At 40.1% G+C, this 18,948-nt stretch overlaps 1 long non-coding RNA gene across 2 annotated transcripts in view; it reads left to right on the plus strand.

The window, feature by feature from the left end:
• The first annotated feature begins 5,476 nt into the window (after positions 1 to 5,476).
• The window catches only part of LOC311589410, a 71,903-nt gene continuing 58,431 nt past the window's right edge, over positions 5,477 to 18,948 (plus strand). Inside the window, exons 1-2 of one of the 2 annotated variants that reach the window (XR_014776538.1) lie at positions 5,477 to 5,646; positions 6,617 to 6,689. This is a non-coding gene — a long non-coding RNA (uncharacterized lncRNA). Of the gene's footprint in view, positions 5,647 to 6,616; positions 6,690 to 14,691; positions 14,939 to 18,948 lie in introns of those variants that run through there. The other variant, XR_014776539.1, reaches the window with a different exon arrangement.

The raw sequence follows: 18,948 nt of genomic DNA on the forward strand, positions 1-18,948 counted from the left end.
AATTGGACTGGTCTTGTTGTGGGATTCTAGCATCTCAGTCTCCTCATTCTTAAAATATGAACATTGCACTTTCATGCCATCTGACCATGTCAGCGAGTGCTTTGAAATCTTTAAATAAGGGTCCTTACATAAATGACCAATATGTACTGGTCATTGACAGTAAGCAATGAAAGAAAGTACCTTGGGGCTATCGTATCCAGGTCAGTCCTTGCAATTCTTTCATCTCCAAGTAGAGACAGGGTAGGTATATATTTCCCAAAGCTTTCCAAGAGCCACATACTACAAGAGTTCGGCATTACATTTGGTTCTAGTGGATGTAAGGGTTAAGCAGATCATACCATTACTCCAGCCTGTGGTTCCGGGGAGTCTAGGTATCTTCAAACCAGATGTGCAGGCCGCTAAGCCATGCCCTCCAGCTGTTCTCGGAAAACGTATTTTAGACTGAGAATGAACATCGTGCTTGTCCTCACTGAGCTGTGTGTCGCTCCCAGTGAAGTGGAGGCCGGCAAGCACTTTTATGTGTTTTGATATTGTTGAGCTCAGTTCATTCTTGTGGTCCTGCTTTATTTGTGTGAGAGAGAGGCTTTAAAAAGATACATGTTTTCACTCTATCTCTCTTTCGGTATTTTCTTGGGGACAGTCTTGATTGAGGACAATTGGGGATTGCCCAATGCCCAGTGGAGTCATGAGACTGTTATCTTGTTTTCCAACTGGACAAAGTACAGGGATTGTTTCCTCGTAAAACAAAACAAAAAAACAAAAAAACAACAACAACAAAAAAACCCCATGTCTATATGTTGACCTGTATGACCCTACTTTGGGAATATCCTCTTCAACTTTGTATAAAATACTATTTGGTCTCATTAGTGTTCTCAAATATCAGCTAACTGCTTCTACTGCTGTTTCAGAATGTTTTCCAGTGGTAAAGATGCAACTGCTGGAGTGCAGTATGAACAAAAAGCAGATAAAACATCTGACTTCACTTATCCTTTGGGCTGCTGCCTCCTCCCTTGTGTCTAATCCAGTATGCACGAGTTCTGGGTACCAGGTCGGAGAATAAAATGTCCTGGGACATTGGTGTCTGAACTATCTCCCTCCTTCATGATATCAAAAAAGGATGAAATCACTCACTTGAGAAGCGTTTTTCCCTCTGTCAGCTGGTAACCTTTCAAGAGATGTAAAGTGACGTTCCAAAGCAGAACGTCAGTGACCCCAATGCCCAATCAGACAGACATGCAGAGAAGGTAGCATTCCCATCCCCACCCTCCTTTCATGGCAGTTTTGACAATGGAAACACTGCTACCTTAGAAATATGCACCATTGCGCAAAAAAGCTTTTATCTTCAGACCAAAATAAATGCTTGTGTGGTTAAAAATACACTGAAAGAAACCTCAGGAAAACCTGGAGTAAATTAGCCAATTGATGTCAAAATGACAGCGCGCTGGTACATTTGCTTATTTCTGTCACACACTGGCTATGACCTTCTGAGTACCTCCCTAATGGCTTCCCTCCGCTTAACTTCCAACGCTGAACATATTTTTATTTTCCCATGTTAGACATTGCTTACTTTCATCCTTGGACACATCATCTGCTTATTGCAATTATCTTTTTTTTCCCTGAGAGGATACAGAGACAGGGAGCCTACCACTAGGTTTTCAATCCTGTGCTACCCTGAAAGTGAATTTCTGCATTTCAATCATATTCTCTCTCAAAGGAAGCAGGACTCTCTCTGCTCAATCTGTTTCCCATCACCTTGTGTCTGTGGGTATCCCTGTCTCACGTTATTCACCGCAAACAGACTTACTTGCTCCGGTGTTCCAGACAAGGGAAACCACCTTCCTCTTTGAAACCGAGTGACACTGAATGGCTTTCTCCGTGCCTACTCATCTGAAATCAAGGCTTTGCAAGTAACCGGTGGCCTGACAGTGCCCATGTGGGGCAATTAATAACGAAAGACAAATATGTCTAAGGAATGCATTCTCAAAACAACTTGATCTAAGCCAAACTTTTTGAGAGACAGGATGGGTACTAGCGTGCCCATGAGCCCAACATCACATTTTCCTGGTTTGGTGCCCTTTTCATTTCTCAATCTGCCTCCTGCTGCTCTTATAGTCTTTATTTAGACCCTACTGAAATGTGTGGCATTTTAGTTAGTCTTCGGATTTAGACATGGTGTAAACACGCCAAACCATAAAAGCAATCAGTCAATCTATGGGCAATGATAAATTTTGATGAGAACATGCAACTTTTATATACAAGTTTTCTTGCTACAAACTCACCTTGATCCTGGCATGTTTCACCTTTTCCTCTCCCACCTTCAATATTTATTGGCTCTGAATTATTCTCTTGAGGCTACTAGAATCTGAGATAAGGTCTTTCATCTTTCCCTCTTTCTTCTTCTTTTTTTTTTTTTTTTTTTTTTTTGAGACAGGGTTTCTTTGCCTTTGCTGTCCTGGACTCACTTCGTAGATCAGGCTGGCCTCACTTGGATTCACAGAGATCCACCTGCCTCTGCCTTCTTGAGTGCTGGGATTACAGACATGCGCACCATGCTTGGCTAGGTCATTATTTCAGTATGACTATTTAGAAAGAAAGGAGTAATGAGTGAAAGGAGTATATTATTTTTTCCAATCGTGTCATCGACTAGCACTGAAATTTATTAGGATCTTAACAAAGGACTTACCCCTTAGGTTTACTTCTTAATGGTTAGGAAATATTTAATAAAGTCTTGACCACGGTCTTTGAAATAAGAACCATGGAACACAGAAGAGTTTAACAAGCCCCATCAGTGATGTATAATGTTTATAGATGCTTCTCCACTTAACCTGGTGGGGTAGACGCTAAATTAGGAATTATAGACAAATGCTTTATACTTTAGTTTTTCCAAAAATACTGATTTAAAACATAATCCAACATGACAATATCTTTCCATCAAGTGACTCACACAGAGGAGTCATGGGGGACTGTTCAATCACGTAGAGACAAGGGATGTGCAAAGATGCAAATTTATGAGATTTAAAATAAAGAAAACCGAATTTAGAGAAATGTAAAATAAGTAGGGGAACTTCTGAAATTCTGTATATGCTATGAAATTATTACTTGGGTGTCATTAAGAAGTCAAGATTAGGGAATAGGGCAGAAGAGGGAGGGAGGGTAGGAACAGGAAGATAGGAGTGAGGGGATAGCAATCAGGATGTAATCTACATATATTTTAATAAATTAAGAAAAGAAATAAAAAGTTGATATTATGCATGTTTATTTTTGCTGCTCACATTTGTTATCTTTCCAAGCCTAATAAATTTAATTGAGAACATTTTTAAAGGCAAAAACAAAGAAGAGCATCAGTCATGAAAGTAGCTGCCCCCATGGAGGTTATCTTTCCATTAAGGGAATATTTTGATTTCAGTAGCTTTTACTATTTGGATTTCATAAGCATGGATGACATGCAGAATTGAAATAATTTTCTTTGGTAGTACCTGCTGTGGAGTAAATAAACCAGACTGTTGGGTAAATTCTTTTATTGCTCTGAGAGTCAGTTTTCTCATTTGTGAAAATAAAGGCATTGATTTCTCTGCTGGATATAAATTCATTTCTCTATCAAATAGAAACTGTTGGAAAATTTGTATTCATAAGACAAAGGAACATTTGCAAATCCAGACAGATGTATAGGCAGTAATCACTACACACGTGGCGCAGTCAGAGAAGCAGAAGATGATGGTCAGCAAGAAACGCCTATGGAGAGAGAACTCAGCATTGACAACCATCACTCCACTCCTCTCCCCTGGACAGGGCTGTTTTGAGAGACTAGAAATGCTTACTGTGGTTGACTAAGAGCTGAAAACTGATATGAAGATAGAGAATGTTGTGGACTAAGGGCTTGGGTTTCCCCAAAGTCACATACTACAGTTCTAACACATAGTTATAGGAGGACGGGTCCTCTGGGAGTGCTGATCAGATTGACATAGCATCCTAACAGTTTACTTAATCTGTATGGTTCTGATTGGTATCCTTAGAGGAAAAGATCTATTTCTGTGCCTCTCCATATTCACAAAATGAGGAAGGGCCAAGACGCTGGGTGGTTGGAAGAAATAAGGAGGAAAGTCCTCACCAAGACTGAATTTTCTCACACCTTGGCCTTAGTGGAAAATTTGAAGGACACTATGTAAGCTACCTAGTCTATAGTATTTTGTAGCAACTTGAAATAATTGCCATCAAGTAATAGAAGTACAAGCTAACTGAATGATTAGGGGCAGCATGCATACACAGGAGTGAGGTCAGACTCAAAAGAACCCCTACTTCAACCATTTACTTTCCATGTATATCTTTAGACCAGAACTGAGCTTTCAATTGGCTCTTTATTTAATAACTTAAAATAATGATACCTAACTTACAACATAGCCTTGAGGATTTGGGGTGCCTATATAAATAGACTGAAAGATGAAACACACCTTTAATTTTACTTTTTTTATGCAACAATTTATTGAACTTTGAATTTATTGGCTTTGAAACTCCAGCAGACATCTTTGGCTTGCATTTGACAAAGGGATATGACAAAAAGAAAACAACTTATTAATTGAGTCTTGGTTTTGAACCCTGTTTCTCAAGCTTGTCCTCAGAATTGCAGTTTTTTCCCTCATATGCATCAATTCCTCCAGTTCACTCTCCTCCCTTCACAGTCACCTCATTTTCTTCCCCCTTCCTTGTTCACCTCTCCCCTCACTACCATTATCTTGTCCTCCTCTACCATTTTTACCCCCTCTCCCTTTCGTTTTCCTTCCAGACAGCACATGATAGCTATTTAAACCTACCAGACCCTAGAAAAGAGATAGCAGCCCATGCTTGTTATGTATGTACCTGGCCACCTCAAAAACTTTATTTACAGTGAAGAATCCATACATTTCTGAAGGGTTTTACTTCCTGGAAATCAGTTGTCATGGTGGAGATATAAAGCTATAGTAGATAAACAGCAACAACGTGCAACCAGTCAGGGTGATGGTTCTGAAGTCCCTTCTGCTGATCTGTGCCACAGTTTTTTTTTGTTTTTTTGTTTTGGATTGTAAGAACTCCCAGCATCACTTTGAGGACTTGTGAAAACACAGGTTACCAGGCTTGTCTAGGAACGACCTCATACGGTAGGTCTGGAATGTGACATGAGAATGGCATTTCTCAGAAGTTCCTAGAGTTAGTAGTGTTGCTGGGATCACACAGCGGGGTGACTGCTCTGGGGCTGTACAGTCAAATAGCCCCACTCCTTTTATATCACCACACATTTTTCAACTACATTGAAATAACGGAGGCTGTAAGATGTATAAAGCATTAACCCCTTCTTATAGGTCCAAATGACCCAGGGTTATTAGATTTCTGAGAATTCTGATGTGCATGACTAGGTCACAGTCACATCCCAGGCAATGTCTACAACCATAGGCAGGACTTTGGAGTACGGTTGTGACACCCTTGTCCCATTCTCCCCATGTTGCAGATTCAGCTGGTGGTGACAAGCGGTTTGTTACATCTTCTTTTCTATTTGCTGTGATGAAACCAGAAACAACTGATAAGGATGCAATGGTTTCTGCCTACCAGAAGTTTACAGACCAAGGATAGAGACAAATGACAGAATAGCAAATGGATTACACTCCGATAGAATCCGTAAGTAAAAATAAACCCCATGGAAAGTTGGAGAGAAAGAGGACTAACCCACTGGACCTGCCAGGAAAGACACCACAGAAGACAGTGTCATATTTGGTCTTAAAAAGAACATCAGGTAGTATGTAGACTAATGTTGTATGAACATTACATACTATTCTAACGTTTTAATAATCTTGGAACCATATCCCAGGCACCGTTCTAAGTATCTTACGCAGACTGGCTGACTAAAGAACTTCTCTTATCCTCATTTCAGAGATGAGGCAACAGAAGGAGTAGAGCTTTGAAGCTTTTCCAAGGTCCCAGCTAGTGATCAGTAAAGTTTGTTAGGAGTTTCCATGGCCTGGCTGAGCGCCTGTGTGCTTGAACGCTTTAACATACTGGCCTTTCTGAAAAGGGCAAGAAGAACATTCCTAAGCAGAGAAAGTACCACAAGCACAATCAAAATTGGAAGAGAATTCTTACTGGATTAGGGAATGGGTGGATAAAAGTAAAAAAAGAACAAAGGGAGAGCAGGGGCACGGAGCTGGGGATGCTGTGGAGACTAGAGAGCAGAGGAGATAGATGGAGGCTTAATTTATTTTCTGAAAAATGGGTGTCCATCAACAATTGGGGCATAAAACTTAACTCTGAAGACTCGGGTGGTTAGATTTAAGCGTTAATCCAGTTCAGGATTTCCATAAGGGCATGTTCAACTTCGAATCGTTGGCACAGATATATGATATATTAGAACTAATATACTAGTGATTTCTTCTTAATAAATTAATATGTAATACCAACTGTACCAATTAGGGTGTTTCATGTACACATAAGTTAGAACATATTGGTGTGTATACTTAGTATTTTACCATGTATGTAAAAATAACTTGATGCTGTTGGTTGACTTATGTTGATCTTGCATGATCACTGACCTATTTTTAGAATCTAATAACTTGGCCAAAGATTGAATTCTTTATGCATTTTTGTTTGAAAGGTTTATTGAAAGAGGAGAAAGGACACACATTGAAGAGTAATACTCAGCACAACTTCATGCATTTGAAGCCAATGTGAGTGTTTCATCAGTGATAAAGGAAGCCAGGGGACGAAGAAAAGAGGGAAAGTAAGAAATACACAGCCAGCAGGGAGGTGTTAGCCGTGGTGAATAGCTACTTTTGAGTTTCCTTTTGGAGTTGTCTCCATGTTAGATACCGCGTGTCCAAGTCATCTCACTGGCACTCCCTAAGCTTTTAAATGTTGTTTTACTATCGATATTTATTTTTATCTTATTATTCTCTCTGTAAGTTGTGGAGAAAGCAGAGAATGTGAAATTTGCCTTCAATGAATTATTAAAAGCACAGTAAAACCTCAGTCATACATACCAACTTGCACAGCATAGTCCTAGAACATTTTTTTTCTGCATGATCAAAACCATACACCCGATGGACAGCAGTTTCTTATTTTTTTTTAAATCATAGTCCCAGCCAAGTACCATTCGATGTTCAGTTTTGATGAATCTCGTTACTGTAGATCTTTCAAGGAAATAAGGAAACATGGTATTTCCCCCATGTTAACTGGCGACCTTCTCTTAGTGCACTGTCCTGAAGGCTCATTGTTCAGAATTTGCCAGGACTCATTTCTCAAAGTTGACCATCCCTTGCCTTCTTTGGACTGTGGAAAATGCTGTACTGTCCAGGCAGAGTACAACTATTTCATTTACACATTGTTCTTAAACTCTTTCAAATCAATCCTAAGAGCCTGTAGTATTGGGTGGTGGGTAGTTTAGTCTTTAAATTTAAAGGAGACTCCATTGTGTTTTCTGTAGTAGCTGCACTACCCTACACCCCCACCGTTGAGTCGTGTTTCAACTTTTCTGCAGTCTTGCTGTATTTACAACAGACATTCTAGCAGATGTGAAGTGATATTTTACTGTAGTTTTAAATTAGAAGCACTTTTACTTCTTGATGCCTTTTCATTTCCTCTTCTATTATCCTAGCTATGATTCCTGTCTAAGGTGAACAGACATGGGCAGCAGCATTGGCGTCCTCCTCTGCTCCTGATCTTTGAAGGAGTTTTCAGTTTTCTTTCCATTGTGTTTGATAGCTGTCAATTTGGCCATTCTGAAAGAACATGCTTCAATGCCCTGTTTGCTTGGGTTCTTAATCTATCATGAAAAGGCACTATATTTTGTAAAATGTCTACTGAAAGGGTGACCTGGTACATTTTGAACCTCATCATGTTAACACATAAAAGTACCCTTGAACTTCAGAGACGAATTCCACTTGACCAGGATTGATGGTGTTTTTTTATATCCTGTTGAATGTGGTTTGATGGCATTGTTCGGTAGCTTTGCATCTGTATGCACTGGGGATGATGAGCATCAGCTTAGATTTCTTATAGTACCTCTGTCTGGCTTCTCAGTTCTGCTGTGGTCCCTGTTCTCATAGTTTGAAAATGCTCTGTCCCCTTCAATGTTTTGGAAGAGCTTAAAACTTCCAAGGTGAGCTGTATGGCCAAAGACTGCATTTTGGGGAGATTTTAAAATACCAATCCATTCTCTTTCTTAGTTATAGTCATTTGTTTCATTACAACTGTGCCATGAGTTATAAGTCAGTTGTTTCATTACAACTATGCCATGGTATTTTTAATCTGTCTAAGGAAATATCTATGCCATCCCAGCTAGATTCTACAATTTGTTGTGGTACAATCTTTAAAACTTTTTAATTACTTTATTTATGTAATGTGTGTGTGTGTGTGTGTGTGTGTGTGTGTGTGTGTGTGTGTGTGTGTGTGTAATGGTTCTGTAGTTGTCAGAGGACAAGTGTGAGCATTGGTTCTTTCCTTCCACCACATGGGCTTTGTAGATGGAACTCAGATTGGTAGTCTTGGCAAAGCCAGTTTTTCCCAATATTTCTCATAATCCTTTACATTTCTCTTGCACTGCTTACAACAACCCTCTTCATTTCTTGTTTTTTATTTGATTTTTTTGTTTAGTTTTATTTGAGCCCTAGGTACACTTACAATAGGTTTTCCAGTTTTGTCTTTTTAAACAATAGTTCTTAGTTTGATGATTTTTTTCCCTATTTTTCATTCTCCATCATTTACTTCCATTCTAGTCTTTGTCATTTCCTTATATTCTTTTTCTGTTTCCTTGAGGTGACATTTAGGATCCTTATTGGAATTTTACTTACGTAGGCATTTACCACCCTAATATTTCTTATTACTCTCCTTTGCTGCACACGATAAGCTTGCTTCACTGTGATCATTTTACAGTTGTTTCAATGTATCTTCTAGCTTCCCTCTGATTTCTTCTCTAACATACTGGTTGTTTAAGAGTGTGTTGTTTAGTTTCCAATGTGAGACTTTTTCATTGTTCCCTCTGCTATTGATTTCTAGTCCCATTCTACTGAGGATGAAGAAGATACTCAATCTGATTTCACTCTTGAATTTGTTAAGACTTGTTTTGTGAACTACCTAGTGACCTACCATGAAGAATGTTCTGGGTATACTTAAGAGTTTACGTTTTGCTGCTGCTTGCAGGAATGCTTTGTGTATGTCTATTAAGTCCGTTCGTTCTTTTTTTTTTAACATTTTTTTATTAATTTATTCATATTACATCTCAGTTGTTAGCCCATCCCATGTATCCTCCCATTCCTCCCTTCCTCCCACTTCCCCCCTACTCCCCTCCCCTCCCCTAAGTCTGTGTCTGAGGGGGACCTTCTCCCCCTGTATATGCTCATACGGTATCAAGTCTCTCCTTGGTGACCTATTATCTTTCCTCTGAGTGCCACCAGGCATCTCCATCCAAGGCACATGTTCAAATATGGGGCACCAGAGTTTGTGTGAAAGTTAGATCTCCTTCTCCACTCAACAGTGGAGAATGTCCATTAGTGCCATTAAAATCCTGTTTTGCTAATCATCTATCTGGATGCTGTTGAAAGTGGAATCTTGAAATCTGCTCTTATCACTTCTCACATAGTTCTATTCATGCTTATTTTATGTGCTTCAGTTCTTCCCATGCTAGGTGCATACTCAATTCTGTCTTCTTGGTAAATTGAAACAAACATTACAACGTTATCTATGCACTTGTCTTTTGTAACTGCCATTGCTTCATGATATGTTCTGTCTGATACCCATATGGCTACCTCCTTTTCCTTTGGGCATATCAATCACTTCTCTTGCTGCTGTGACAAGGGCTCTATCATTGTGGGGAAGCCATGGCAGCATAAGGGTGAGACAATTGGTCACATGGTGTTCACAGTCAGGAAGCAGAAAGAAATGAATGTTGGTGCTCTGTTTGACTCCTGTTTTTTTATTCTAGTTGGGAGCCCAGTTAATCGAATGGTGCTACCTATATTTGGGGTTAGTGTTCTCTCCTCAGTTAACCTTTTAGAGAAACAGCCTCACAGGCATACTAAAAGGTATGTTTCCATGGTAACTCTAAATCGAGTCAAGTTGACAGCAACAGTGGGCTTTATTTCATATACTCTTGCATCTTTTTCCACCAGTCTATGAATTTATTATATTTCTTGATGCTGTGGCAAAAAACCTGAAAAAAAAGCAACCTGAGGTGATTTTAAGGGTTGTTGCTTTGCAGGAACAATCACTCATTGTGGAGAAGACAAGTTGGCCAGAGCTTAAGGTAGCTAGCTAGTCACACTGTGTCCACAGCCGGAGAGCAGAGAGATGAATACTCAGTTCTCCGTCTCCTTTTAATCTGGACCAGAGAGGGACCACAGCCTGTGGGATGCTGCTGCCCAGGGAGGGACCACAGCTTGTGGGATGCTGCTGCGCAGGGAGGGACTACAGCCTGTGGGATGCTGCTGCTCACATTGATAGTGGTTCTTTCCATCTCAGTTTATCATCTCCACAAATGTCCTCAAGGACAAACCCAGAGACACGTCTCCCAGCTGACTCTACCAAGTTGACAGTGATAACAAACCATCAGAGTACAACATGTGCCCTTACATCTAAGGCCAGGCTTTTATGCCAACATCTTATTTTTAAGCCATTACATCACTAAATTTTAACTGAGAAATTTGTTTATATTAAAATAATTAGTCATAAAGTTAAAGTGAGCCGGGCGTGGTGGCGCACGCCTTTAATCCCAGCACTCGGGAGGCAGAGGCAGGCGGATCGCTGTGAGTTCGAGGCCAGCCTGGTCTACAAAGTGAGTCCAGGACAGCCAAGGCTACACAGAGAAACCCTGTCTCGAAAAACCAAAAAAAAAAAAAAAAAAAAAAAGTTAAAATGTTTTGTGTCTGTCTTCTAGCTGGCTTCTCTGTTCATTTCTTGCTATCTTTCTTGTTTCAGTCATTTGTTTTGTGTGTGATAATATCCTTTGATACTTTCCCAGTTTCCTTTGGTCTATTTTCTATATGTTTTTGTTGAAGCTAACATAAAATATAATGGTATATTTTAAGCTCATAACAACTTAATTTTAACACATTTTTCTGGTTTTCCTTTTTTCATTTTCCCAATTTTATATTACCCACATCACAAATTACATACCTGTGTTGTTTATCAATTTAAAGTTTTTATAAGTATATTTTATACATTTAACCCACACACTAGAATTAAAGCTGATTTATACATCGTTGTTAGCATATTACCTATATAGCATACTGTCCTTATCTCTGTATTTACCTTTATTGGTTAACTTTATACTTTCATTTGCTTCCCCCTACTAATTAATATCCTTTTGTTTCAGACTGCAAGACTTCCTTTTACTTGAAAGATGGGTTCATTAGTAATGAATTTGTTAGTTTGTATTTGTCTGGGAATTTTATTATTTCTTACTATCGATAGACAATGTTGCTTGGTATATTAGTCTGTGTCAGCATTTCTCCCTTTCAGTAGTTTTTATAATTTTGAAAGAGTATCTAACTCTATACCTCAAGCTGTCTTAAAACTTATTCTGTAACCTAGGCTGGATTTGAATGCACAGTATCTTCCTATATCTGCACCCCAAGTGCTAGGATTATAGATATGAGCATCTAGAACTTTTAATTTGTCATCTCATAACTTTCTTCAATGTTTCTGCTGAGAAAATAGACTGATGTTTTTACACAGATCTTCCATATACCCCAAGCCCTTTTGGTGTTTTCAAATCCTTCTTTCTTTCCTCCCTTCCTCCCTCCCCTCCTTTCCTTTGGCAATTTTATTGTAATGTGTGTTATTGTAGACTCCTGTTTAAATCTTGTCGAAGGTATTTAGATTTCTTGCCTGTAAAATTTTCTCTTTTAGATTTTAGTAATTTAGGGACATTATACCTTCAAATAAACCTTCTATCCTTTTTTTTCTATCTTCTTCTGAGATCATCATATGCACATATTGTTCCACTTGATGGTATTCTTCCAAGCTCTTTTGCATGTTTTTTCTTTTACTACTCTGGTAAACAATGAACAAATGTATTTTCAAGCTCTTGATTCTTTTTTTTTTTTGCTTGACCAAGTTTCCCATTAAACTCATTTCAAGAATTTTCCTTCAGTTGTTATATTGTTTGATTACAAACTATGCTTCTTTTTTGTATTTTCAAATTATTGCTTATATTCTCATTTCATTATTTTGCTGATCATGTTGCATTCTTCATCAGATAACTGATATATTTCTGTTTCTCTAAGGTTGATTTTCCTGATTTACTTTTGTTATTTTGAATTGACTATTTCCTTTATCTTTGTTTTCCTTGGAGGCGTGTGCTGAGATGAACAAAATTTTAAATACACTATGTCTCCTTATGTTTATACACTGGAGTTATTTAATGAAAGACCTTCACCTGTCAGCCTGACTTGAGATTAGGGGTTGTTTTCTCAAACCTTTTTTAGTGAATACATTTTTATCTAGCCTTGTGAGTATAAGCATTAAATTTATGAGATAGTCTCATTCCTTTTTACAAGCATTCACAATTCCATATTTCCTGTTTTCTGACCATGGCAGAGTGGTTTGTCTAAAAGCAGACTGTGCCACACTGATTTTTATAAACCCACAGGCTTATAGAGTACACTAGTTATCACCAGCTCTCTAAGTTATATGAATCAAAAACAATTCCTTTGAGCAGCCCCATTAAAGGTTGAAGGTATAGGAAGGTACAAGTATAGGAAAATAAGGCTATATTCACTGTATGGCCCTTGTTTACTGTATTACATCTCCTTGGGAACAGTGGGAACCCACATAGATCTCTTTTGTTTATAGTGGTCCTCTGATATGTGGAGTAACAGGTTCCACTAGTCCTCTAAGACAGGCAAGATAGAAACAGGTTCCTTGGGGTTCTAGAAATAACTTGGTGGTTAAGAGCACTGGCCGCTGTTGCAAAAGAGCTGTATTCAGTTTCCAGGACCTGCATGGCAGACCACAGACATCTGTAACTTCTGTTCCAGGGGATCTAATTTCCTTTATCTAGCCTCTGTGGGCACTGCACATATGATTCACAGGTATACGTATATATACATATGTGTGTGTGTGTATCCCATGCACATAAAATAAAAATTAATATATATTCATTGTCTAGTCTTACTAAAAGAATGGAACATTGAATCCATGCTTCTACTCTTTCCTTTTTAGCAAGAAGCAGAAGAGTTAGCAAAGGGTTTCTGCCTATTCCACACTAGGATGGTGGAAGGGACCATAGGAAATGAGCATCAAGTGTGAACTAATCCAGATAATTGCCTTTGTTAATACTTACCACAACCTGAAGCTCTTTCTTGCCAGCTCTTAGGAGCAGGACAGACAGAATATAAGCTTTAAAGAAGTGGTCCAGAGGCTCACAATGCATCTAAGGTCCACTCTTTTAAGAGCAGGGAGCTGCCAACCCCGCTGTTTGGTGGCAGGGTGGACATTATCAGAGTCAGCCCCATGAATATCCCTACCAGTGTCAGTGCAGTGATCTGTGGGTGTGCGTGTTGGGAATTGATGTAGCTGGATTATTTTCCTCAAAGGAAAATGACTCTTACTTGTCCAGTCAATGCCTCTGTAGAAGGAAGGACTAGACTCACAGGTTTTTTTTTTTGTCATAATTTGGATGATATTTCACTATTTCTATTTAGTCAACTTTAGAAACTACTTTTGAGGAAGTAGCTAAATAATTTTGGATACCATTTATAAACTCAACATTTTCAAAAATATTTTAAACTATATTTGTCATGTATTTTAGTTCTCTGGCAAATGTTCTCAGAAGCTTGAGATTCTTTAATCTTGTAAATTAAACTTCTCTGAACATATCTCAAAAACCTTTAAAATTTGAACTTGGTAAAATTTCAAATTTTGTGTCCTTTATCCTATTATACATTGTAAAATTGGAACCATAAAATGGACCAATCAAAAATTTCAAGATTGTGTTTTAATATCAAATACCTATTGTCTGAAACCGAAAACTTCATAATCATGACAAATAGAAAATGAGCACTGACTATATATTCAAAGTTTTTGTCCTCATGGTGTCTTGAACTCTTTCACTTTGTGAACTGAATTCAGTCCAGCTTTGTATGTAATGGAATGTGCTGCCTCCTGCTGAGCGAAGTTTTCTTTCAGGAAGCTTCAGGCTGGACTGTCTCTTCTGATTCCAAATCTTTAGGCTCCTCCTTGCTCTGGTCACCCAGGAAAGAAGGATCCCAGGTACAGGTAGGTGTGGCTCTTGCCACTGACACCATACAGTTGGCAAAAGATATGCAGAAGATGTCTCTCCTTCACCTGACAGCTGTGAAATCTTTCAGATGTTTTTGACATTTTCAGTGCCATCACCCATCTTCCTGTATCCCTCTGGCATGGTGAATTCTCAGAGTAGCATCACTCATTTACTGCTTCTCACTGTCAGGTAGACCTTCATCCATTTCCAAACTGAGATAGGAAGAATAAAACCATCTTCAGTCTCTTTTCTCTCTTCCTCCCATGTCCTTATGATACTCTTAGTTTACAATAAACCCCACCTACACCATTCCCTGCTAACAGAGGATTTATCTTTCTGTTTAAACGGTTCCCTGAAGGCCCATATGTTAGAGATTGCCAGTTGGTTGCTAGGAGATTATGTCATAAAGGCACTGACTCGCGTGTAGACTGTCCATTAGCCCATCACAGCTGAACAAGCCGTTAGCATCTGTAGCCTAGTTGGAGGAACTGGGTTAGTAGGGACATCTCTGAAGAGGAAATCTAGTGGCAGGACCATACCTGTTTTGTGGCTACTGTGAGGTGAACAGCTTAGTTCTCCTACACATATTCTACCACAATGTGCTACCACAGCCCAACTCCTTAGCAGCAGAGTCTGGTGTGACACCCTTGAATCTGTGAGCCAAAGTAAGTCCTTCCTCTTTTAGACTGATTTTAACAGGTAGGTTTTCACAGTTACAAAAAAAAATTACCACAACTTATCATTCCCTCTGTTTTATTCCTCTTTTGACTTTTCTTTCCATTATCCTAAGTTACTGGTTCATATGACCACTTTCTTTCAAAATTCTGTTTATTCTTATACCATTATTTCTTGCTGAGAACGGTTAAGACCAAAAAAAAAAATAGTATTTTAAATTTTGTTTCTATTGTGGGTAGGTTGGGTTGGTGGTGTGGCCTGCATTCTGGTACTCAAGTGAAAGAGTGTCCACAACACTAAGGGCTGGGAAGGTACCCCAGACCTGAGATAAGAGAGTATCCTAAGGGTATCCTGAGGCAAGGAACCCAAGAACTTCAGAGCTCTGAGAGGAGGGGAGGGCTGCCTCAAACCCGGAGACGCTGAGGAGCCTTGGAGCCTGAGCTCAGCTCCTTCTTCGTTTCTTTTTTCTTTTTCTCCTTCTGACCAGAGAGTCACAGCAGGCAATAAAGAGATTTATTGGAGGGACAAATACAGGGGAGGAGAATCAATCTAGGAATAGCTATCTTCCCCCCACCCCCACCCCCCGCCAGAGAGAAGACAGCATGGAACTGGGCAGACACAGCCTTTATATAGGGTTTCTTAGGGGGTGGAGCTTTCTCGGGCAGGGATTTCCAGAGTGTGGATTGGTGAGATTTCAATCCTGAGTTGGGGGACGCTCAGGGATTGGTAGGATGAGTCCTACTAAGGGGCTCAAGATGGTAGTTACAAAAGTCTGGCAGGGGGTGGCTGGGCTGTTGAAGCTTTCTCAGGTAGAGGTCTAGTCACTTTTCTGCCTTGAGGGGTAATAAAGTTTACAGTGTCTTAAAAATTTACAGGGACTCCACTGTGAAGGCAGTCAGCTGAAGAAAGAGAGGTTGTAGTCATCATGACAGCTCCCATGGCAGGGGCAGTAGACATTCTGAGGCAGGAAAAGTGTCCATGTTTTCATAGCAGTAGCCTAAGGCAGGGATAGCCACCATGGACGGCTCCTTCTGAGGCACTGATAGGAGCTGCCATTTTGTCTTTGGTCTCCAAAGCCCCAGGTGGGAAGGAGGGGCTGACTGCCCTGAGGCAGGAAGGAGGAAGAGCAGTGAGCCTCTTGAAAATTTAATGGCCAGCTGCTCAAGGGCTAGACATAGCTCTTGGGAGTGGTGATACAGTGGGCTAAAGGACTGGAGGGCACAGTTGACTCCCCAAAGCTTGGGGAAAGTAGGGTGTCACAGGGCTCAGAGAAATGGACAGCAGCTTGGCGGACACTGTAGGCCACTACAGCTTGGAGGTGGGCTGCTGTGGCTTGGGGACAGACTGACATGGGAGGGACTACTATCACTGCCTCAGGCCTCAGCTTGAGGCAGGCCAAGGCTTTCCCATTGGCAGGGATCAGGCTCAGTGCAGCCGTGATGGCCCTCTCCATGGCCGAGGCAATGGGCTTCTGAGGCACTGGGCTCTTTCCACAGCAATGGTGATGGCTTTGATCAAGCCTCAGCTGAGGCAGAAGACTAGGCTCTCTCATCAAGAGTCCCAATAGGAAGTCCCCACATTTATCCCAATCTCCTGGTTAGTGAAGACTTTCATGGGACATCCCTTTTGGGCTAGTGTCCAATTATAAGTGAGTATATACCATGTGAGTCTTTCTGGGTCTGGGTTAACTCACTCAGGATGATAATTTCTAGTTCTATCCATTTGCCCATACATTTCAGGATTTCCTTGTTTTTAATAGCTGAGTAACATTCCATAGTGTAAATGTACCAGTTTCTTTATCCATTCTTCTCCTGAGGGACATTTAGGTTATTTGCAGGTTCTGCCTATTATGAATAAGGCTGCTATGAACATGGTCAAGCATATGTCCTTGTTGCTTGGTGAAGCATCTTCTGGGTATATTCCAAGGAGTGTAATAGCTGGATCTTGAGGTAAGCCCTATTCCCAGTTTTCTGAGAAAGTGCCAGATTGACTTCCAAAGTGGTTGTACAAGTTTGTGCTCCCACCAACAATGAAGGAGTGTCTACATGTAGAAAGATGCAAGTAGATCCATATTTATCACCATGCACAAAACTCAAGTTCAAGTGGATTAAAGACCTCAACATAAAATCAGATACACTAACTCTGTTAGAAGAAAAAAAAAGGGAAGAGCCTGGAACTCATAGGCACAGGAGACAACTTCCTGAACAGAACTCCAACAGTCTAGGCTCTAAGGTCAACAATTAATAAATAGGACCTCATGAGGCTGAGAAGCTTCTGTAAGGCAGGAGACACTGTCAACCAAACAAAGCAACAGTCTACAGACTGGGAAAAGATCTTCACCAACCCTACATCTGACAAAGGTCTAATGTCTAAACTATATAAAAAGCTCAAGAAATTAAACTTCACCAAATCAAATAACCCAATTAAGAAATGGAGCTCAGAACTAAACAGAGAATTCTCAACAGAGGAATAGCGAATGGTTGCGAAACACTTAAAGACACACTCAAGATCCTTAGTCATCAGAGAAATGCAAATCAAAACAACTCTCAGATTTCATCTTACACCCATTAGAATGGCTAAGATCAAAAACTCAAATGACTTATAATTTGATCCATCTGAATATGTTAAGTATACTATTAACTTTTAAACATAAGATTTATTTATTTATTATTCAGTATTCTGCCTGCACTTGTTGCCTGCATGCCAGAAGAGGGCACCAGATCTCATTATAGGTGGTTATAAGCCCCATGTGGTTGCTTGGAATTGAACTCAGACTCTTAACCTCTGAGCCTTCTCTCCAGGCCCCTATTGTTAACTTTCATCTTACTAGGTTTCTTCTGGAATTAGAAGACATGTGTATAGTTACACAAAAATCTTTATGGACCTCTTATCTTAAATGAGATCCTAAAACGAATTAAGCAGTCTTTTTTCCTAGTATTGTCTTTCTTGGAATACAAAATGCAAGTAATAATGGAGGTGTGTTCATTATTTGTTTATGGTGCTGAGGATTGAAGCCAGGGCCTCAGGCACACAAGGCAAACACTCTACCAGCTGAGCTGTATTCTCATCCACAGCATTAAAAAAAAAATTTTTTTTTTTTTTTTTTTTTTTGGTTTTTCAAGACAGGGTTTCTCTGTGTGGCCTTGGCTGTCCTGGACTCACTTTGTAGACAGGTTGGCCTTGAACTCACAGTGATCCTGCCTCTGCCTCTGCCTCCCGAGTGCTGGGATTAAAGGCGTGCTCCACCACGCCCGGGATTAAAATATTTTAAGGATAACCTAATTCAGATTAGTTCACTTTCAATGAATACAACGTGACAGTAAAAGATCTTAGTAGTGGCGCATGACTAGCAGCCACACACACTGAAATAAGTACTCTAGACTTTTGAAAAGATGGAGACGTTCATAAGAATTAATGGAGGAGCCCAGACTCTAGGAGATGGACGGCCACTTAAATTCAGAAAGACAGTAAGATGGGAACGATATAAAGTAAGACTTGAAGACTTGGCCGTGTAGGTGGGGACAGGAGGCCACAGGGAACGCCATCCCTGTTGGTTAGATTGGAGCAGATGGAGGAGAATGACATGTGATAGAAATGTGAAAGTTCAAGGGGAAGAGGAGCAGAGTGCTTCTGCCGGTTAAGTAGAATGTTGCACAGAAGGCCGAATGTCGTTGACCCCAATGAAAGAGTAGCTGATGTGTGGAGGCAAGAGCTGGTCTAAGCAGAACTTAGGTGTCCGGAATCACTCAGTACAGAGCCTTTTTTGTTTGAAGTAACTAAGAAAAAGACAAGCGAGACTAGTCAGAACACGGCTTGTGGGTATACCGTCTACGGGTGTTTCTATAAACTCACTGTCTTGGCAGAGTGAACTTGAAAAGCTATTTGCCTTCATCTTGCTTCGAAGCTCATCCAAGGTCTTACGATATCCATACAAGAGGGGCTCATGCCATGCCGGGCATCCCCAGAGCCGGGGACAAAGCATCTCTTCCATCTGGGCTCGGCTTGCATGTAAAGACGAAGCTCTGTTCATGACC

The sequence above is a fragment of the Acomys minous genome (genome assembly GCF_964271855.1).
Source record: "Acomys minous genome assembly, chromosome: 18".
Taxonomy (NCBI): Eukaryota; Metazoa; Chordata; class Mammalia; order Rodentia; family Muridae; genus Acomys; species Acomys minous.